This window comes from Sus scrofa, chromosome 1, assembly GCF_000003025.6.
Source record: "Sus scrofa isolate TJ Tabasco breed Duroc chromosome 1, Sscrofa11.1, whole genome shotgun sequence".
NCBI lineage: Eukaryota > Metazoa > Chordata > Mammalia > Artiodactyla > Suidae > Sus > Sus scrofa.
In genome coordinates, this window is record NC_010443.5 from 223,250,974 (window position 1) to 223,273,916 (window position 22,943).

Sequence of the window (22,943 nt, forward strand, 5' to 3'; positions counted from 1 at the left end):
TAAGTGTGGACCTTACCCTTTTATGCTCATGAACTCCTTTGACAATCTAATGAAATCCAAACCTATTGCTCTGAAAAAGTTAACAAATATTCCTGCTGTGAGAAGAACATTGGGAAACATTCTGATATTGCTAGGTGATGAAGTTTTCCTTTCCTTTGGAAGAAGATTAAATAAATTGTGAATATGTAACAAGTTATTATTAAGGTCTGTGTGTCCATTTCCAGAAGACAAAGTATACATGCATATATGTATGTATAAGTACATTCACACATACACATAATATATTTATATTTGATAGCCATAAAAGAGGATGTATGCTTTTATCAATTAGCTTTTGCTAACCACCTGAAAACATACTGACTTAAAATAACAAATGTTATTTCTTATTATTCTGTGGCCCTCTGGGTGGTTTCTCTCTTCTGGGCTAGTTCTGCTGGGCTGGATGGTTCTAGAATGGCCTCACCTAGTTGGCATGGGGATCACAGTCAGCTGAGATGTCAGGGATGCCCTGGCCATGGGTTGTTCACCATGTGGCAGAACACTCTGGGCTTGTTCATTTGGTAGTAGTGGCAGGGATCCCAAGGGCAGCGAATATGGAAGCTTCTGTGAACAAGGGCTTTTCAAATATCTGCCTGAGTCATGTTTACTAAAGCCTGGCTGAAGCAAGTCAAGACGCCAGTCTGGGCTGTGTGTGGTGAGCTCTACTAAAGAGCGTGGGTAGAATGACAGGGGTAATTTGTGTCCATTTTTACAGTCTAACACAGTCTGTACTGTTGCATGCTTCTTATGAAAAGCCCTTTGTACAGAAAATATGCTTCCTTCTGTTCAGTATTTCTACTAGAGAATAGAGAGGGAGCCTTTCCCATTTGTCTTAAACTGATAACATAATTTGGTGCTTTTTTTGTTTTTCTTCTTACAGGTGCATCTGCAGCATATGGAATGGAGCTGGAGCTGCCGGCCTACACAACAGCCACAGCAATGCAGGAGCTGAGTTGCACCTGTGACCTATGGTGCAGCTTGCTGCAACGCCAGATCCTTAATCAACTGAGTGAGGTCAGGGATCAAACCCATATTCTCACAGACACTATGTCAGGTTCTTAACCCACTGAGCTACAATGGGAATTCCTGGTGCTTTTTTTTTCTTTTTGTCATTTGGGGTCCTTGCTTATGTCATTGTGGGTCTTTTTTTTTTTTTTTTTTTTTTTGTCTTTTTGCTATTTCTTGGGCCGCTCCTGCGGCATATGGAGGTTCCCAGGCTAGGGGTCCAATTGGAGCTGTAGCCACCGGCCTATGCCAGGCCACAGCAACGCGGGATCCAAGCCGCGTCTGCAACCTACACCACAGTTCACGGCAACGCCGGATCGTTAACCCACTGAGCAAGGGCAGGGATCGAACCCGCAACCTCATGGTTCCTAGTCGGATTCGTTAACCACTGCGCCACGACGGGAACTCCTCATTGTGGGTCTTCATGGAGACTAGTTATGGGCTGGAATAACCTGTCTGGATTCACTCCTAAGACAAAGTGAACCTCTCCCCTCAGGTGTCCTGGATATCAGAGAATTGTGAAGCATTCCTCCTATGTTAGAGATCTGGAAATGGTGCAAGTAGAGAAGAAAGTAGTAAGAAAAAAATAATGTGTGGACTTCTCTCTCTCACCTAGTGTCCAAAACTATCTCATTGCAGTTAAAGGATCAAAGAAGTTCCTAGCTCAGGGAGGCAGTCACCCATTAAATTTGGCACATTGTATGATGGTATCATCCATTCAGTGCTGCATACCATTTCAGGAGGTTTTCAGATACCCTGAAGCCGTCATCCATGCTTAGAAGTTGAAGGAGGCAACAGTTACCTAGGTGAGGAGACTGAGTTTCTTAAAAGTGGTCAGGACTAGAGTACAGAATGCATAGGTTTGGAGTTCCCATCCTGGCTCAGTGGTTAAGAACCCAACTAGTATCCATAAGGATGTAGTTCAATCCCTGGCCTCACTCAGTGGGTTAAGGATCCGGCGTTGCTATGAGCTGTGGTGTAGGCCGGTAGCTGTAGCTCCGATTTGATCCCTAGCCTGGGAATCTCCATGTGCCATGGGTGTGGCCCTAAAAAGACAAAAAAAAAAAAAAAAAAAAAAGGACAGGTTTAGAGTCATCTATCAGAGCTGAGAACCCCAATATGTGTCAACACTTTTAACTTTTAGCATGTTTACAATATTTAATCATTAAAAAAACTTTAGTGTATGTTGAATGTGTGTATGTCTGTATGTAATTATCATAAGTGCTTATTTTTGGCACTTAGCATCCAACTGGTGAAAGGACTTGGAATTCAAACCAAGAACTCCTGAAAATAAGCCCAGAATTCTCTTCATAGCCTCACTGTTGAGGCGAGTATGAATCAACTCTTAGAAATTAAGGAGATACTGTTCATTTAGCCTGTGACTTTCCAGTGTCCTGTGTTGTGGCCAGTTTGTCAAATGACTCACACAATCAATGGCCCTCCTGTTTCTCCTAACAGAAAACTAGCTCTACGCTTCTCTTGTAGCCTGACCACTTTCTGCCTGATGCTATACGTATATGAAATCCTTGTTCTTCCAGTAATTTATCAGCCATTGTTTTTATGAACCAGGAGATATAAGGGTTTAGGGACTTAGAGGCTCAAAACATAGAACTGTGACCATCTCTGATTTTTAAGAAACATTCCCCTTTCTGAAATACTCCCTAGTTTTCCTTAAGTCTGGAATTAGTTGCTCCTCCATCTATTTGTGCTTTTTGTGTATCTCTTTGTTATGGCACTCATCTGCTTTTCTTACTACCATTTAACAGTTCTTGGAGAGAAGGCATCATGCTACTCATTGGGAGTCACTTGTATCTAAAACACAGCAAGCACTCAAATGCTGAGGGAATTGGCATAAAGACATCTGTCATAATCATATGCTGGCATAGTGAGTGTTGGGTAATTGATAGTAATTGCAATACATATGATCAGAATGGTTTTGGCCAAAAAGACACAGATGAATAACAAATCTGAATTATCAAGGGCTTCAGTAATAGTCTCGGGAAATTGGAGGAGTTGGCAAAACTGGCTTAAGAAAATGTTGTGTTCTGGAGTTCCCGTCGTGGCTCAGTGGTTAAGAAATCTGACTAGGAACCATGAGGTTGCGGGTTCGATCCCTGGCCTTGCTCAGTGGGTTAAGGATCTGGCGTTGCCGTGAGCTGTGGTGTAGTTGGCAGACGCGGCTCAGATCCTGCGTTGCTGTGGCTCTGGCATAGGCCGGTGGCTACAGCTCCAATTCAACCCCTAGCCTGGGAACCTCCATATGCTGTGGGAGCAGCCCAAGAAATGGCAAAAAGAAAAAAAAAATGTCGTGTTCTATAAAGCAAGACAGTTTGCCAGAACATCCATCAATCTGCCTGAAATCCTCCTTACAGTAAAAAATATTTGCTCACAAACAAGAGCATGAATTTGAACAAATACTGCTCATGTCCCAAAGATGTGAAAGTTGAATGATATGATATAGCACAATAGGTATGATGAAGGCAGCTAGTGAGACTAAGGGCTGAAAAAATGACACGGACGAGGAATTGAGAGGAAAGTTATTTTGAAGAAAATGCTGTACCAAAAGTGAATCAGCCTGCACACTCCCTTTCTCAGGTCCACAGTCATTGTACAGATGTGGTTATCTAAAGTGTAACTGACATGGCAGCTATAAACTTGGAGAATGATAATGCTGAATTGGATGTTTGAAGATAGATACTTAAAGTGGTATAATTTGCCTTTTTGTGTTTGTCTCAAGCCCTCCTCATTTAAATTTCTTATTACAGAAAATGAAATTGTTTCACAAGTACTTTGAAGTTCACTGGTAATGGGTCATTTGATCTCTACTCATGCCTTCTGTTTGTGTTATGGGCTTGAGAAATATGTAATGAATAAGTAATAGAATTTTATCATTTTTGTGTCATCTGAACAAAAACTCTACAATACTCTTATAAGTCACCTTCCTATCATATACTGGGAGCAGACAGAGCTCTCCCAATGAAGGAAAACAAGTAAACAAACAAACAAGCTAAAATAAATAACAAAAATATCAAAATGAATGTCATTCAAATTTGACTTCTCTGTGGGATACCTGTGTGCAGCACTATGGATGACCAAGAATTGACCATGGAAGTAGGTACTTTACAAAGCTGCAATTAAAAGAAAAAAAAACATTGATGGCAGGTATCAAATTTCCATCTGACAGACAAAACTATTATTTCATATTCTCTTTATGAAAGCTTAATTTATATTAATAATACCTGGGTCTTTGAAAATATAAAGGTTGACCAAATCTTAAAATTTGTAACAGGAGAAGGCAGCTAGTCTGCAGTCTTGTTATACAGCAATGCAAGCAAAAGATGGATATACAGAAAAAAAATTATAATTTAACTCTGAGGATTCCTGAGAAAAAGTGGGTTATTCTCTTCTCCTAAGTTTGTTAATACTAATAAGCAGTTGATCTGGTTAGAAGTTAAATATGAGGGAGTTCCCGTCGTCATGGCTCAGTGGAAATGAATCTGACTAGTATCCATGAGGACGCGGGTTTGATCCCTGGCCTCGCTAAGTGAGTTAAGAATTGGGTGTTGCTATGAGCTGTGTTGTAGGTCACAGACTTGGCTTGGATCCAATGTTGCAGTGACTGTGGTGTAGGCCAGTGGCTACAGTTCCGATTCCACCCCTAGCGTGGGAACCTCCACATGCCAGGGATGTGGCCTTAAGAAGACACACACAAAAAAGTTAAATATGGAATCTTAAAAGTATTACCTATCAACAAATTTCATTTTCTAGACCTTTATCCTTCAAGAATGTTATCTAGAGAGTGTCCAGGGCACCAACTAGAGAAAAATAGATGACTACTTCTTTTAGAGGAGAAGCATTAAAGCAGTCCCTCAAATTTGGAAGGAAAGGGCCTTGGCCTATCCACATGTGCTCTTGAAGGGTTGTTTCTTTTTACCTCGCTACATCTGTTATGCACCCTAACCCTTAACCCTGCTCCTCTTTTCACAGTGGTGGCATTCTCAAAAAGTGGATGATACTTAGTTGTATGCACTTTCTGCCTACCCACTCCTTCCTTCCTGGCTTCTACATTCATCTGTGCTACATATTAACTTTTTGCCTTTCAGATCCATTCCCTGCACTTCCTCGTCCTGTTCTGGACCCTGAGAGTTGTGCTTTTGAGACGCTTTGGTAGACTCCATTGCCCTCTGGTTTAGGGTTGAGCAACTTAGAAAATAAAAATATAAGACATCTGGTTAAATGAGAATTTTCAGTAAATGCAGAATGTTTTAGTGTATGTCCCTTGCTGTATGTAATATGAATACTTAGACTTACCAGTAATTCAAATTTAACTGTGTGTCTTGTATTTTATCTGGCAACCCTACACTGGTTTCCCTTTGGTTTCATCATTTGGGAGCATCACCAGGTAACCTAGGAAATCAGAGTTAGATCAGAGTATTTCACTGTCTCATATACAGACATGAAAATATTCAAAGGAAAGAGAATGATTTGTTTCTTCTTTAATCATGTCTCAGGAGCTAGGAAAACTTTCCTGAAAATCTCCTTCATGTACTCTCAGTGGCCAGAACTGGGTTATATGCACTTTCCCAAAACCATTGCTGCCAAGGGGGATGCCGTGGTTGGCTTAGAAAACCAGAATCTCCTCCTGAGCTGCAGATGGGGTTAACTTCCACTGGAGGCAAAGCAGGGTGTCAGGAGAAAAGAAGGGAAGCAGGTGTGGGCACAGAGCCAACAAAATCCACCGAAGGGTCACCTTGGCTGTCCCTTTATTTCATGCAACCTAGTATTGTCTTGGTACTCTGCCAAACAAAAGATTGCTCTCTTTAGAAGGAAGGAAGGAAGGAAGGAAAGAAAATCAAACCACACTCAGTATATGGTTTTTAAAATTTACTTCAGTTGCTGGAACATGAGGATGAATTATGTCACATAGCATGTGACAGATTATTTGAAAACTCTCCTTAAGTGTCTCTGTTCTCATATCTCTCTCTCTTCCCCCCACCCCCACCTTGCTGTCCTCCATTCACCAAACCCTCACATAGCTTCTCTCCCCTTTTCTATTTCCGGAATTGAACTCACACCCTTTTCCTTGTCTCATACAGGGAATCTCTGACTACCACTATTGATTTGAGGCTGTGGAAGTCCAGCCGCCACCCTCAGATTTCTCCAAGTATCCGTTCACTCACCAGTTGCTGAGAAAAGAAATTTTCTCCATATCATTACATAGAGAAAAGTTTATAATACCCTATTTTCTTTGAAAATGTAAAGCTTTTGCAAACTTGGTATTTTAACTAATATTAGTAAAAGGCTACTTGTGACCTGTCTCACAAGTGATTATAATGGATTAAAGTGCTGAGATTGTGTAGTGGAGGACTTCTAATCAATAATAATCAATAACCTGACCTCTCTCCTGAGCTTGAGACTCATATATACTGTTCATCTCAACCAGACAGGAAATAAACCTCATTATGTTCAAGATGAAATAATCTTCCATTGCAAACTTGTCTCTTCTGTTTCCTGTTTCTGTTAACAGTATCATTGTCTTCCAACAATCATTTTAATTTCTTTCTCTCTTGCTCTTTGTATTAATTGCACTCCCCAAAATTGAGCTGGGATTATTAATAGGTAGGTGTTCTTTGAAGAAACTGCTCTGTGGCCAAATGCCCTTGGAGGAGGCTCTGCCATATCCCCTTCTTGGAGCATTATAGTGCACATTAAACTATTAAAGACCCTGAGAAATTCTGTAGAACAAAAGGCAGTTAAACCCTATTTAATCCACCATTTCCCAGGCTTATTTCATCACAGACTCATTTTTGCAAGGAATATTTTCCTGTATATCCTGGGATATTAGTGTTTCATGGAAAATAGGGCAAACATCACTCTAAGCATTTTTGAAATAAGGTGGGGGACAAAAGGAGAATTTATTGAGTGTCTAGTAAGAACAATATTTAAAAGTGAAGTAGATTTTTTGTTTTGTCTTTTTAGGGCTGCACCTGTGGCATATGGAAGTTCCCAGGCTGGGGATGGAATCGCAACTGCAGCTGCTGACTGGCACCAAAGTCACAGCAACACCAGATCCTAGCTGCATCTGCAAACTACACTACAGATCGTGGCAACACCAGATCCTTACCCCACTAAAGGAGGACAAGGATTGAACTGGGGTCCTCATGGATATTAATCAGGTTAGTTACCGCTGAGCCACAAGGGGAACTCTGATCTTTTAAAAAAAATTCCAATGCTACTAATAAGGAAAAAAGCCTAAATACTTCTCTTAGTAAACAGACAGAAATCCAACTTCATGATGGTGAAGTGTAGATTTATCTTAAATGTTATGTAATTGGCATGTACATGTTCTACTCTTTCTCCCCTGTCTCTCTAAACAAAGGGTAATGGCTAACTCTTTCTGCCTTACTTTCTGAAAACTATTTGTGTCACATTTCACTCTGAGATTTTTAGAACTCGTGTCCTAGGCTTTCCATTATCATTTTAATATAGGCAGAATCAAGTATTTGTAGATTGTACATACTTTATTCTATATTAGACTACCCGACTAAGGAATAACAAGAGCCTTTACATTAACATTTAATATGTTGAATTCATATAGGTGCTTAATAAATATCCATTTACCTACTGAACATGAGAATGTAAGATTCTATAGTTTCTTAACCTAACCTTAAGAACTATCAGAAGAAAATATGCGTTTACCTAAACTTAAGTCTACAAATGGGTGGAGTTACCAAGTGGGAAAATGAACTGAAAGGAATAATCTGAAGCAAATTTGGAAACATTTATGAGAGGAGAAATTCAAGTTGTAATTGGAAAGTGAAGAGAGAGACAAAATGGATTAAAAGCAGAGTATTTTTTAATACTGTATGCTTTTGATGCATTTAAGTCACTTTTTTTTTTTTTTTTTTTTTTTGTCTTTTGTCTTTTGTCTTTTTAGGGCTGCACCCTAGGCATATGGAGGTTCCTAGGCTTGGGGTCTAAGGATACAGCTGCCGGCCTACACTGCAGCCACAGCAACGAGGGATCTGAGCCGCATCTGTGACCTGTATCACAGCTCATGCCAATGGCAATGCTGGATCCTTAACCCACTAAGCGAGGCCAGGGATCAAACCTGAAACCTCATGGTTTCTAGTCGGATTCATTTCTGCTGCTCCAGATGGGAACTCCCACATTTTTATTAAAAATTTATACAAACTCTGAGTAGATTTAATTCAGGTAGCAAATTGATAAGCTAGTTGATATGATTCTGGCAATTAAAGAGTTCATTGGACTTTTTTAAAAAATGTAACTTAAGATGGCCGCAGATCAACTATACTCCAATAAAATTTATTAAAAAAAATGTTTGGCCACAGGAAAGCCCTTAGTCACTACTTAAAAAAAAAAAGCAAACTGCGTAGTATATATAGTGGCTTTTTAAAAACTGAAGTAGATCAAACAAAGAAATATTTCTAAAGGTCTCAGGCAAATATAGGAATCTGAAAATGCTTTTCTGTTCAAGCTAGCTAAAGAAATGAACATAGGAAACTCGTAAAGAGCATTTCTTTTCAGAATGCCTCTTTCGTGTAAGTAGTTTAAAGTCCAGTGGAGTGTGCAAAAAGCTCTTTCATAAGGCAGGAAAATAGGAGGGAAAAAGCTGTTGTTGGCATTTCTGATTTTTTTGAATAACTGCAAAACAATGGCTATGAAAGACAAGAAAAAGCTCAATGAAATGGATAGTTGAGAGGGATGCTAAAACGGTTTTTAAAAAGCAAATGAAATAAATGTGGAGACAAATTTAATGCCTCTCTTACTTCAGAGAAATCAGGCAGAGAAAAGTATCTCAAGAGATTGCCAGACAGATGGCACACTAAAAAACCTTAGATTTCTCTGAAGTTGAGTTTGCCTCTGTTGAAGTCCTGGAGTGGGGGAAGGACTTCTTCTCAGTAGAGGATTAGTGGATTGTCTCACTTTTCAATTGCTGCTAATGCGAGGTAGGGGTGGTGATTATTCATGGAAAAATATCAGTAATGAAATTTTTAAATATTTCTAGACTTTTAGAATTAAACAGTAGAAAAATATTTCTAGACTTTCGGTTCTAAATAGAAGAACTAAACAGTGGAACAGTAGGATATGAGTATAATTTCCAGTTTGTTAAGTGTATGCAGCACATAGTGACTTTCTTCCAAATAGTACCATATGGAAATGGGGGAGTAAGAGTAACTTTGCAGTGGAAACTCCTAATAAACATTACTCAAGGTCAACATCAGTAGGGATAAGTAATGTTGATAGTATGTACCCTTGATATGATACAAGGTGATGAAAGTGGCACTTGACCTTTGTTGTCTTCCTCTGAAGTCCCATAACTCCAGTCGAGTCATGAGAAAAACATCAGATATGTCCCAATCAATGGACATTCTGCAAAATATCTGACCAGATATTCATCACAATTTTCAAGGTCATCAAAAAACAAGGAATGTCTGCAAAACTGTCATAGCCAAGAGGAACCTAAGGACACACAATTACTAAATGTAATGTGACACTGTGCATGGGATATGGAACGGGAAAAGTACATTATATAAAAACTAAGGAGGAGTCCCCGTTGTGGCTCAGTAGGTTAAGAACCCAACTAGTATCCATGAGGATGCAGGTTTGATCCCGGGCCTCGCTCAGTGGGTTAAGGATCCAGCAGCATTGCAAGCTGCAGATATTGTTGGATGTGGTGTTGCTGTGGCTGAGGCATAGGTCAGCAGCTGCAGCTCCAATTTGACCCCAGCCTGAGAACGTCTATAGGCCATGGGTGCAGCCCTATAAAGAAAAAGAAAGGGGAAAAAAGAAAAAAAAAAAAAAAAAACTAAGGAGAGTTAAAGTATGGATTTTAGTCAATAATAAGGTATCAACATTAGTTTTTTAATTGTGACTAATGTACCATTCTAATTCTAATAATAGAGAGAACTGGGTGAGAGATACATGAGAATTTTGTACTGTCTTCACACCCTTTGTGTAAATCTAAAACTATTCTAAAATGAAAATTTTTATTTAAACATTTTAAAAAGTATTTGTGATGAATTCTGGCACCTAAAGATGTTGGCTGAGAAACTGTTAGAGATATGAGATATTTGATATTTGATAGCCAAGCTTTATGATGTGAAACTTGTTTTTTCCACAAGCCGATTTGCTTGGATGAAATACTTTGTTTTTTAAATGGCTAAAACACTTCCACATAAATTCATCAAAAATAGTCCACTCCCCCCCAAAAAAATCTGGTAGGCAAAAAAAGTAAAAAGTAAAGAAAAAGTAGTTGGATCAACAGATGCAAAAAAAATACTCTAATTTTATTTATAAAAAGTTCAAACATAATTAGGGAAAATTACTCAGAATGTTAGAAATTGAAATGGTAATTATTTGGGGGGGTATGACTAGGAGGGTCTTAGGGATGTTTCAGGAAGCATTATGTTCCTTTTCTTGATCTGCCTGGTAGTTATCACACTATATTCACTTTGTGAAAATTCACCAGACTGTAAGCTTTTGTGTGCTTGTTTTCAATATGCATAGTATTCATCAACTGAAAAGTTTATTAAAGAAAACAGTTGAACTTGAGAAGTTTGCCAAATTGCTTTTCAACATTTATCTTAATTTGGACTATAAATGGTTTCTGAATAGTAAGTGCATTTCAAAGCAGAGGACCTAGAAATGTATGTTGTCCATATGTATTCACTCATTACACAAATATTTATTTAATACCTAGGACTGGCTTATCTCTAAAACCATACATTATATGGGAAATAGGTCTATGTACACATAGCAATATATTATTATAATTGAGTGTGCAAATGTAATGGGATTCTAGAGATGTTCTTTGGTCTGTCGGGGGGTCACAAAGGCTTCTCAATAAAGAGGGTCACATGAGTTAAACATGATGAAAGAGCATACATTTACCTAAAAGGAAGTGAATATTGTTACATGGAACAAGGTGAGATGAGAGAATTCTAGATAATTAACAGCTAGAGAAAAGTCACAGAGGCATGATGAATTTTGGAAAATTCCTTGATTGGGAGACTGGCATGAAGTGTTATTAAATCTAAGGATTTTTTTTTCTTTTTTTTCCCCCCTTTTTAGGGCTGCCTTCATGGCATATGGAGGTTCTCAGTCTAGGGGTCAAATCAGATCTGTAGCTGCCAGCCTATGCCACAGCCACAGCAATGCAGAATCCAAGCAGTGTCTGTGACCTACACCACAGCTCACGTCAACTCCGGATTCTTAACCCACTGAAAGAGGCCTGGGATTGAACCTGTGTCCTCATGGATACTAGTCAGATTCATTTTTGTTGAGCCATGATGGGTACTCCTAAATCTAAGTGTTATTGACTAAATGTTTATACCTCCCTGAAATCCATGAGTTGAAGCTCTCACCCCCAGTGTGATAGTATTATGAAGTAGGAAGTAACTAGATTTAGATGTAGTCATGAGGGTGGGGTTCTTATGTTGGGATTAGTGCCTTTATAAGAAGAGACCAGAGCTTGCCTCTCTCCTCCACCCTCTTTCCCTCCCTCCCTCACCCCTCTCTGTCTGCCTGTCTCTCTCTCTCCCCCTTGTGAGCACACAGTAAGAAGATGGCTGTCTGCAAGCCAGCAAGAGAGACTTCAACAGACATTGAATCTGCCTGCACATTAATCTTGGCCTTCCCAGCTTCCAGAACTGTGAGAAATAAATTCTTGTTTGAGCCACCCAGTCTATGGTATTTTGTTATAGTAGCCAAAACTGACTAAAACAATGAGGCACCAGAGGAAGACAGGAACCAGACCATAAAAGCCATGTATATTATGGAGAAGAAAAAGAATTTATTCAGGAGATTTAAGCAGCGAGTAATATGATTAGAAAGATACCTCAAAGGCAGTGTGGAGAAGCGTTTGGAAAGAGCATGCGTAGAATCAGAATGACCAGTGGAGAAACTACCATAAGAGTGAGGAGAGAGATGTCAGTGTGGACAGAGAGCAGCAGTCAGAGAAGTTTAGATTTAGAGCTACAGTTCCCTGGTGGCCGAATGGGTTAAGGATTTGGCATTGTCACCGCTGTGGTACAGGTTTGATCGCTGGCCTGAAGACTTCCACATACCATGGGCACGGCCAAAAAAAAAAAAAAAAAAGATTTAGAGTTGGCAGGTCTTAGTAATTAATTAGATAGGGAGGGGGACAGGTGGGATTCCAAGGTGACATCAGTGGCACCATCATGAGGATAGAGAACACTGAAGGAGAAATGGCAAGTGGAGGAAGATGAGTTCTGTCTGGGACATGCTGGATTTGGGACGTCCAGGTGGGGATGTCTAGCAGGTGGTTGGATATAATGGGAATGAGGTCCAGAAGAAAGATCTGGAGCTGTGAGATTTTTTTCTGTGGTGGATATATAGTTAGTAATTAAAACTGAGTTTACTTACGAAGAATAAGTAGGGTGTGTAGATAAAAGGATTAAAGAGGTGAAACTGTAAGGAGTGTTGCTGAAGTGCGAGACTATGCATGGGTCCAAACTCTTTAAGAAAGAAAGTTCTTCTCTGTCATTTAGTCAGCTATTCATTGCTTCTAGGTTGCTTTTTATCTTGGAAATTGAATTTCTATTTTGATTGGCTCATCTTTATCGTTTCTAGTTCCTTGTTACAGTGATGTGCATTTCTTCTGATGATCTTTCTTAATTCAGTTAGCATTTTTGTTACCACCTTTTTGAGCCCAGAGTCTGGTAGAATGGTGAGTTCTGTTTCATTATTTGTTCTTTCAGGGGATTTCTCTTGCTTTTTGAATTGGGAGTAGTTCCTCCACTTTTTCATTTTCCTTTCTCTGTGTCATTTATCTGATAACTCTGTATCAGTTACCTACATCCTCCCAGGGGTACAGGTTCAGCCTGATGAATAAAAGTATATAATAATATGAATTATTGTTATCTGATATAAAGTTAGAGAAAGTTATCTCTGGAGAAACAGTTATCTATTGCGGGTTTTTTTGTTTTTTTTTGTTTTGTTTTTTTTTGTTTTGTTTTGTTTTGTTTTTTAGAGCTGTACCTGCAGCACATGGAAGGAAGGTCCCAGACGAGGGGGCTAGGGGTCAAATCAGAGTTATAGCTGCTGGCCTACGCACAGCCATAGCAATGCAGAATCTGAGCTATGTCTGTGACCTGCACCACAGCTCACAGCAATGCTGGATCTTTAACCCACTGAGTGAGGCCAGGGATCGAACCCTCGACTTCATGGATCCTAGTTGGGTTCGTTAACCACTGAGCCATGAAGGGAACTCCTTCTAGTGTGGTCCTGAAGGGATTTTTTTATGTGGGCGCATCCCTGTGTAGACTGTGTGTGTCCAATGTCTTTGATACAAGGCCTATTTTTGATATGGATGATAGCCACGTCTTTCCTCAAGGTTTTCTGGACGTTATCACCATGATGGGGTGTGGTTGGTGTTGGGGGATGCCTGTGCAGGATGTGAGGCAGGACTTCCTCTCTGCTCTGTGGCAGTCACCACCTTGTCGGGGTTGGGTCTGCTCCCCAGTTGTTGGAATAGAAGCCCTGAGGGTCAGGCTCAATCAGGCTCCATTCCCTTAAGTTCATGCTCTGCCCCAAAGGAGGTGATTGCTGAAGCAAGTGGGGCTCATGCACTCACACAGGATCAATATGCCACCTATGTAGGCATCTGTGGCTCTGCTCAGGCACAGCCCAAGGTCTCATCTCTCCCTTTGTTATGGTCCTTCCAGATCCAGTGCAAGACCTTGGTGTGGAGTGGGCAGAGCCAGAGCATTCACTAGGCTGGGGCTGGGATTTGGGGTCTTGTGGCTATAGGAATCGAGGTGGCTGTGCTACCACCAGAGACTGGGATGCCTCTGTGGCAGTCTTCTCCCAGGACCTGTCTGCTTCAGATGCAGGGCTAACCTGCAGTGTGGAGTGGGCGGTGCCAGTGCACTCTGGGAGATGAACTGCAGCACACTCCTATAGCACCTCCCCATGTGTGTGCTGACAGTGGCCACTGCTGCCCCACCCAGGTCACCACCAGGCCCCCAGTCTGTCTCTCCATAGCTATACTGAGTCTTTTCTCAGGGCCTGGCTGGCCGAGATCTTGCACCAAGCTGAAGTGAGGAGTGAGCAGGGCTTGGGTACTTGCCCCATTGGATCGGAAAGTATAGCAATCTGGCAGCTATCACTTCAAGGCTCTCTCTGCCCTGATTGTTGGCAAGTCATCATGCACACACTCCTCATGAGTAGAGCCTAGTCTTGGCTCTATCCATTCTGTCTGTCCCAGTGGTTTTCCCAGCAGCCAAAATGGGTTGTCTTCTCTGCTCAGGACCCTAGAACTAAGGTGCCCATAATTGTTCCATCTCCTTGCTCCCCAGGGCAAGAGTCTACCTGTGTGGACCTTCTCTTCTGTTCAAGGGTGCAGGTCCCAACCTGATGCCTTTTTTTCATCATACCCAGTAACAGGGAGATCTTATAGTTCTGCCATTCCAGTTATTTTTCCGTGAGAATTTTTCCACATGTAGATTTATTTTTGATGAATTTGTAGGGGAAGGTTAGCTCCATGTCCTTTTAATGTGTCATCCTGATCCCTTTGCCCAAAATACTGTCCTTAATGAAGACTTTTCAGCCAAAACTTTACAATGGAGAAGGAATGGTCTCTTCAATAAATGTTGAAGAGTCTCCTCAATGAATGGGAGTATTGGATAGTCACATGCAGAAGTGTGGAACTGGACCTCATCTTACACCATACACAAAAGTCAACTAAAAATAGATTAAAGACCTGAACATTAAGTCCTGAAACCATAAGACTCCTAGAACAAAACAGCTCCTTGACATTGGTCTTGGTAATGACCTTTTAGATTTTATATCAAGAGCAAAGGCAACAAAAGCAAAAATAAACAAGTGGAAGTACTTCAAACTAAAAAGCTTTTAGTTTGAACAGCAAAGGAAATCAACAAAATTAAAAAGCAACTTACAGAATGGAGAAAATATTTGCAAATCATCTATCTAATAAAGCGTTAATAGGCAAAATACATAAAGTACTCATTTGACTCAACAGAAAAATAAAACAATCTGATTAAAAAATAGGCAAATGAACTGAATAGATATTTTTCCAAAGAAGACATACAGATGGCCAACAGATGCATGAAAAGATACTCAGTATAACTAATCATCAAGGAAATGCAAATCAAAACCACAATGAAATATTACCTCACAGCTGTTAGAATGACTATTATCCAAAAATAGCAGAAGTTCCTGTCGTGGCTCAGCACTTAACGAATATGACAAGGAACCATGAGGTTGCGGGTTGGATCCCTGGCCTTGCTCAGTGGGTTAAGGATCTGGCATTGCCATGAGCTGTGGTGTAGGTCGCAGACGTGGCTCGGATCTGGCATTGCTGTGGCTCTGGTATAGGCCAGCGGCTACAGCTCCAATTAGACCTCTAGCCTGGCAACCTCATATGCCGCAGGAGTGGCTCTAGAAAAGGCAAAAAGACAAAAAAAAAAAAAAAAAAAAAAGAGTAACATGTGTTGGAGAGGATGTGGAGAAAAGGGAACCCTTGTACAATATTGATGAGAATGTGAATTGGTGCAGACACTGAGGGAAGCAGTATGGAGTTTCCTGAAAAAATTAAAAATAGAACTACCATGTGACCTAGTAATTCCACTTCTGAGTATTTATCCAAAGGAAAAGAAATCACTATCTTGAAAAGATATCTGTACCACCTTGTTTATTACAGCATTATTTACAGTAACCAAGACATGGAAACAACCTAAGGGTCCATTGATGAATGAATAAATGGGTGGATAGATAGATAGAGAGACAGATAGATAAGATTGATAGGTATACATACATATATATATATAAATAATGGAATATTATTCAGCCATAAAAAGAAGGAAATTCTGCCATTTGTAACAAAATGAATGGATCTCGAAGGAATTACGCTAGGTGAAAAAGTCAGAGAAAGACAAATACTGAATGATCGCACTGATCTGTGGAATTGAAAACAAACAAAACACACGATCCTGCTGAATAGCATTGAGAACTATGTCTAGATACTCATGTTGCAACAGAAGAAAGGTTGGGGGAAAAACTGTAATTGTAATGTATACATGTAAGGATAACCTGACCCCTTTGCTGTACAGTGGGAAAAAAAAAAAAAAAAAAAAAAAAAAAAAAGACACGAAAGTTGTAGATGCAAAGAACAGACTAATGGTTGCCAGAGGCAGGTAGATTAGAAGTGGAGGAAACTGATGAAGGTGGTCAAAATGTACATACTTCTAGTTATAAATCCTAGGGTTATAATATACAGCTTGGGAAGTATAGTTAATAATACTGTATTATACATTTGAAAGTTGCTGAGAGAGTAAATCCGGGGATGAGTAAAATTTCTCATCTCAAGAAAAAAAGTGTAACTATGTAATGATGGATGTTAACCAACTTTATTGTGATAATCGTTTCATAATATATACATATACTCAATCATATGTCATAGGCTTAAAACTAATAAGTTATGTCATTATATCTCAGTAAAGAAACAAACAAACAAAAAACAAGAAAGGCTTTTCTCTTTACCTGTAAACTGGAAAATCCCTTTAAAAAAATGAGCAAACTGGACTGACACTTTTATAGATCTGTTTTATTTGAATTTGAACTCAAATACCCACAAGCTGAATAAAGATTTGTAAAACTCCTACTACTGATAAAATTGACAGAGAGGCGTTAAAAAAAAGAAAAAATTTTTATTTATGACTAGGAAAAATCTTGTCTTTAGTGTCCATTTCTATGACACAACTTTATTATGTAAGACTCAGAAATGAAGATTATGTATCAAAATGCTTATTTTCTCTTTCTCTATCAGGTGAACAGTGCCATAGGATAAATTTGATCTAGCTAATGCTTAAAATCTAGCTCCCTCTACTGGAGGATATGATACTTTTCCTCCCTTCCTTTAACCTGAGGTCCAAAAAGCATATATGCAAGGATAGCTCACAGCTCTGCTTAGGTTTTTCCAGTCTTCATACATATATAGAAATTGCCTCATTGACAGACTGTGCATATATAGTAAATTATATATGATGCACATTTCTAACATTTTATGGCAACTAGTCTATCAAATTAAGTTAATAAATATTCCTTGATTGCATGCTATGTGGCAGACAAAAGATAAACAAAGCTGTGTTAAGACATGATCTTTGCCCCTCAGAGAGCATATAGTTAATTAAATTGTATGAATGATGATTCCAGGTTAGACACAGCTACCAGGTCTGCAACTCCAAATGGCCAAAGTAAGTGACCTTTTTCATATTAAGAAGCACTAATTCTTGACAGATGATTGATAATTTATTTGCATAGCCAATTAATCTCCTTGATTAGGTACTGGCTCCCAAGCTAGCTTTGAGGACTGGCAGGCTTTCCAAACTGGAAATTAGTGATTTTGATGAGGAGGTGGGTGGGTTACAAAATTTTGGTCTTGTTATGGTAGAAAATGATTTTGGATTATCTCAGTTAATAATCTAAAGTTGTTTTTGAGTGGAAATGTCAGAATCTCCATAAGCTGATTGATTCCTTAGAAAGCATATCTGCATGTCTGGTTCTGTTTATTGGTCCAACAATCTCAGCCTTAAGCTCATCATGCTAAAATGCCTATGTAAATCTTTTGTAATCAGTTCAGTGCTACTTTTATATGCCCACTGAAACTTCCACATCCATTGTACTAATATCATTCCTACATACCTGTAGGCATGTATACAGACCCTCACCTAAAACGGAACTAGTAAGCACAGTGAATGGAGCCCTAAAGCCATTCTGACTTTGTTTGGACCACTCTACTGCTCACTTATTCTGTTGCCTCATAGAGAAGCAATATTAAGTTTTTATTCATATGGAGGCAGTCCATTGTAATGATTTCCAGAGCTTCAAGTCCCAGTCTGCCTTTTGCCCACTCTGTCATCTTGGGAAAGTTACTTAACCTCTTTGTGTCTCACATTCCTCCTGAGGTTGTTGTGATGAATAATAAATTAATATCCACGAAGCCATTAGAACAGATTCTGGGAGTTCTCGTTGTGGCGCAGTGGAAATGAATCCTACTAGTAACCTTGAGGTTGCAGGTTCAATCCCTGGCCTTGCTCAGTGGGTTAAGGATCCAGCGTTGCCATGAGTTGTGGTGTATTTTGCAGACACGGCTCGGATCCAGCGTTGCTGTGGCTGCGGTGTAGGCCAGCAGCAATAGCTCTGATTTGACCCTTAGCCTGGGAACCTCCATATGCCACGGGTGCAGCCCTAAAAAAAAAAAGAACAGATTCTGGTACAGAGTAAGCAAATATGTATTCACTTACATCACGATCACTTGAGATGTATGTGCAAGGAAAAATAATACGGTGTATATAAATTTTAAGAAAGGATTCAAAAGGCAACTTACATAATGAGATCCTACTAAATAAATTCCATTTCATTCAGGTTCTGGACACACAGATGTGAGGCGTGGGAGGGGAAGTGGTTATACTCTGGAGAGAGTGAGCCTTTTCAGTAACCATAGGACCAGAATGAGAATCGCAGTTCTAACCTCATGAACTAAATGTCAGTCCCCTGCTGTTCACATATTTTCTGCTCTGAAGATACAAAAGCATTAGGGAAATGATTTTTCTAAATCCACTGAGGAGCAGGAATCCCTAATGTCAAAAGTCAAATAATATATATTTGAGTACATCTCTCTTGCTCCTGAAACATGGTTAGAAAACATAGGCTCTCTGTTTCAAATTCATTGGTAGGTCTTGCATGCTAGGTTTTACCATCAAAGGAAAGGTGCAATTGCAAACAATAGGACTCTGTGTTCTTAATATTCACAGTGAAACATCAGGTGCTTCCTTAGCACCTCTTTGAAGACTTTAGACAATATGAAATGCCTTCCAGAGCTGAGAATCATTCTGAGGTTTAGCAGTACTTCATTTTCATCTAGGTGGCTGTAAACATGGTTATTGCAAATGACTGGAGCTTTTCTTAGAATTAAGCTTTTAAAACTCAGCTGAGACTTAATCAACTGTTTCCTATTTTATATCACTGACATCTCTTATTTTCACCCAGAAATCAAGCTGAGCTTGAATTAAGATCCTGTTTTCCAAGCTGTTTCTAAAAGATTTAAAAAAATAATAATAATTGGTTTGCTCTTTCTTCAAAACCCATACAACCGGTTGAGTTTTAGATGTTTAATCATTTGTGTTATGGCATTATATCCAATCACTGACAAACCCATACTTGCTAAGAGCTATTTTCTCTTAGTGCCTGGGATCTAACCAGGGCAAAACCCAGTTTCACCACAAATATCTTGCCACTATTAATCGGAGAATTCACATCATGCTACTAGTTGATACAAACCCATTTGGCGTTAGTGAAAAGACAGCACATACTGCATAACCATTCTGCTGTAGGTTAGCAATAAATAAGTCCATTAAAATGATGGTTTCTGGACTTCCTACATTAGAGTGTGATGAGCTCTGCTGACATGCTTCACAGAGAAACTGCTAAAAATTATTTTAAAAAGTACTAAAGCCCCTGGAAATGGTCCTAAGAACAAACAGCAAATGAAGGAATATCTATTCAAGCAAATCTATAAAAATTTGGTAAAGAAAGGTGAACCAAGACCATTCTCTCATCTACCAGCTCAGTGAGGCCGACTTCAGGCCAGATTTCTGCAGCCAAGAAGACAAGGATCCCTCTTCTCTTAGCTCCCAGTTGGAGGGCTTTCTTCACAAGAGAAATAGGACATCAGCATCTCTCATTCTGCTCCTCAGTTCTCTGTGGCTGAGGCTAAGCCCCGGGTGAGTACAATCAGTAAATGAGGGCAGCTTCCCCTCAGTACCCCCAGCCACAGAATGGTGACTGTATCTTGGGCTTGACATGCTGAGAGTACTGGGGCCCCACTACCCTCAGCCAAGTTTATGACATAGTGACCTCAGGACAGGATAAGCAAGTTTATTGCTGAAACTCAGCCTCAGTCCAATGGTGCCAAATAGAAATTCAGAGACAGTGTTTTGGCTGAAGGAGTTTTATTGCTTTGCCAGGCAAAGGAGGACACAGCAGGCTAATGCCTTAAAAATTGTACCCTTCTTTGGGAGAGAATGGGACATGGTGTTATGGTTTTGGGATTGGAAAATAGGGCCACAGATAAGGATCAGGATAGATGGAATCTTGTATTCTTTTTTGGAGTTCGTGCTTAGTGGCCCCCGGGACTGGTTCTGGTGGTCCTTCTTTCTAGAATGAAGAATGCTTCATAACACCTTTCATTTGTTGGGGGTTTTAGTTCTACAGAAGAACTCAAACATACCATTATATTTCCTTGAGGAGGAAACAGGAGCCTGCCCCAAGGCTACACTGTTGTTTCTTGACTGCTCTTTCCTGATCTCTGCATACACTCCCTTCCCTGATTGACAACTGCTTGAAACTGCCCTTTGGAACTCAGGGAAGGTCACGGAGGTCATGGAGGTCATGAAGCTCATGAAGGTCATGAGGCCTATTTCCTAAAAACAAGAAATGGGGAACACAGAAAGGCTTTTGTGCCCAGGATTCCCACAGGGCCCTGCTAGGTTTCAAGCTCAAGATCTGCTCCTCCATTCACCAGGTTCTCAGCAGTTAGAGCACAAGTGTCACTCAGAGAGAACCTTGCCTTTATCCCTACCCCCAGATCCAGAGCCCTGGCTCAGAGATTTTCACATGAGCAAGGAAACAGAGCCCTCAATCTCTTCCCAAGGAAAGTGACTTCACATACAGTAGATCTTGGAGAAGTTCAAGTCAGAGGGTGCTCTCAAGAACAGTGGAGATGAGATTTCCCGTCATGGCGCAGTGGTTAATGAATCTGACTAGGAACCATGAGGTTGCAGGTTCGGTCCCTGGCCTTGCTCAGTGGGTTAAGGATCCGGCGTTGCCGTGAGCTGTGGTGTAGGTTGCAGATGTGGCTCGGATCCTGCATTGCTGTGGCACTGGTGTAGGCCAGTGGCTGCAGCTCCAATTTGACCCCTAGCCTGGGAACCTCCATATGCTGTGGGAGTGACCCTAGAAAAGGCAAAAAGACAAAAAAAAAAAAAAAAAAAAAAAAAGTGGAGAATGTGGTAAAAGACAATTGGGCAGCAAATTTGTGGATTTAATAATCTAGAGCTTAGATATAGTTTGAATATATCTTGGCAGGTTTGCAAGAGAGCACCAGAATAAGACAGTTCAAAGGAACCCTTCAAACAAATGTCAGATGCTGACATCAAAAACTATCCTTGTGGCTAAGTAGATTAAGGATCCTGCATTGTTGCTGCTGTGGCTCTGGTTATAGCTGTGGCGAAGGTTTAATCCCTGGTACGGGACCTTCCTCGTGCCACAAATGCAAGTGTGGCCAAAAACAAAACAAAAAAGAAACTGTTCCTTCAAAGGAGCCATAGTTTGATATGATTAGTTTATAAAGCTATTTATGGTTATTTTCAAAGCAATAGAACAACCAGCTAGCACTTAGTGAATTTTAACAGCTGGGTATAGTAAGAGAAAGAAAAAAGAGAGCCCTGCTAATGCACTGTCATCCCAGTGTTACTGAGGGCATACCCAAAGTTTGAATGATACAGATCAATTATATTTTATATACATTGTAATGCATAATCAGAAATTGATAGAGTTCCCCTTGTGGCTCAGGGGATTACAAACTCAAATAGTATCCATGAGGATGTGGGTTCAATGCTTGGCCTCACTCAGTGGGTTAAGGATCTGGCATTGCCATACTTGTGGCTCAGATCCTGCATTTCTGGGGCTGTGGTGTAGGCTGGCAGCTGCAACTTCTATTGACCCCTAGCGTGGGAACTTCCACGTGCAGGGATTGTGGCCCTAAAAAGCAAAAACCAAGCAAACAAAAAATTGGTGTTAAGAAAATAATTCTAGGCATTCCCATCATGGCTCAGTGGAAATGAATCCAACTAGTATCCCGGAGGATATGGATTCAGTTCCTGGCCTCAATCAGTGGGTTAAGGATCCCACGTTGCCATGAGCTGTGGTATAGGTCAAAGACATGGCTTGGATGTTGCATTACAGTTGCTGTGACTGTGATATAGGCCAGCAGCCACAGCTCCAATTCAACCCCTAGCCTGGGAAAAAGCAGCCCTGAAAAAAAAAGAATTCCATTCACAGTAGCATCAAAAAGAATAAAATCTTAGTAACAAATTTAAGGATTATACTCTGAAAACTACAAAACAATTTTGAAAAAAAATTAAAGAAGGAGTTCCCATTGTGTCTCAGTGGCTAATGAACCTGACTTGTATCCATGAGAATGCTGGTTCAATCCCTGGCCTTGCTCAGTGGATAAGGATCCAGTGTTGCCATGAGCTGTGGTTTAGTTTGCAGACACGGCTTGGATCTGGCGTTGCTGTGGCTGTGGTGTAGGCCGGTGGCTACAGCTCCAATTCAACCTCTAGCTTGGGAACCTCCATATGCCGTGGGAGTGGCCCTAAAAAGACCAAAAAAAAAAAAAAAAATAAAAGAAGAGCTAAGTAAATGGAAAACCATCCCATATTTATGGATTCAAAAAACTACACTCTTAAGATGGCAGTACTCCCCAGATTGATTTGCAGAATCAATGTAATTTCTATCAGAATCTGAGCTGATTTCTTTGCAGTCATTGCCGACTGTAGAAATTGACTAATTCAAAAATTCATATGGAATTAATGAGGCCCAAAATAGTCCCCCAAATCCTGAAAATGAACAAAATAAGAGGACTCACACTTCCTGACTTCAGAGGATGGTAATGAAGGCATCATGGTATGGCACAATCATTGACATATACAATGTTCTCTCCTTATCCCCGTTTTCACTTTCTATAGTTATAGTTACCTACGGTCAACCATGGTCTGAAAATATTAAATGAAAAATTCATAAATAAACAATTCATAGTTTTCAGTTTTGAG

At 40.1% G+C, this 22,943-nt stretch overlaps 1 protein-coding gene across 2 annotated transcripts in view; it reads left to right on the plus strand.

The window, feature by feature from the left end:
- Window positions 1-22,943, plus strand: part of C1H9orf135 (chromosome 1 C9orf135 homolog) — a 226,189-nt gene that overhangs the window by 161,279 nt on the left and 41,967 nt on the right. Inside the window, exon 7 of one of the 2 annotated variants that reach the window (XM_021064709.1) lies at window positions 920-939. The exons of the other annotated variant lie outside the window; for it this stretch is intronic. The gene's annotated coding sequence lies outside the window, so the exon portion shown is untranslated. Of the gene's footprint in view, window positions 1-919; window positions 940-22,943 lie in introns of those variants that run through there. 2 annotated transcript variants of the gene reach the window in all.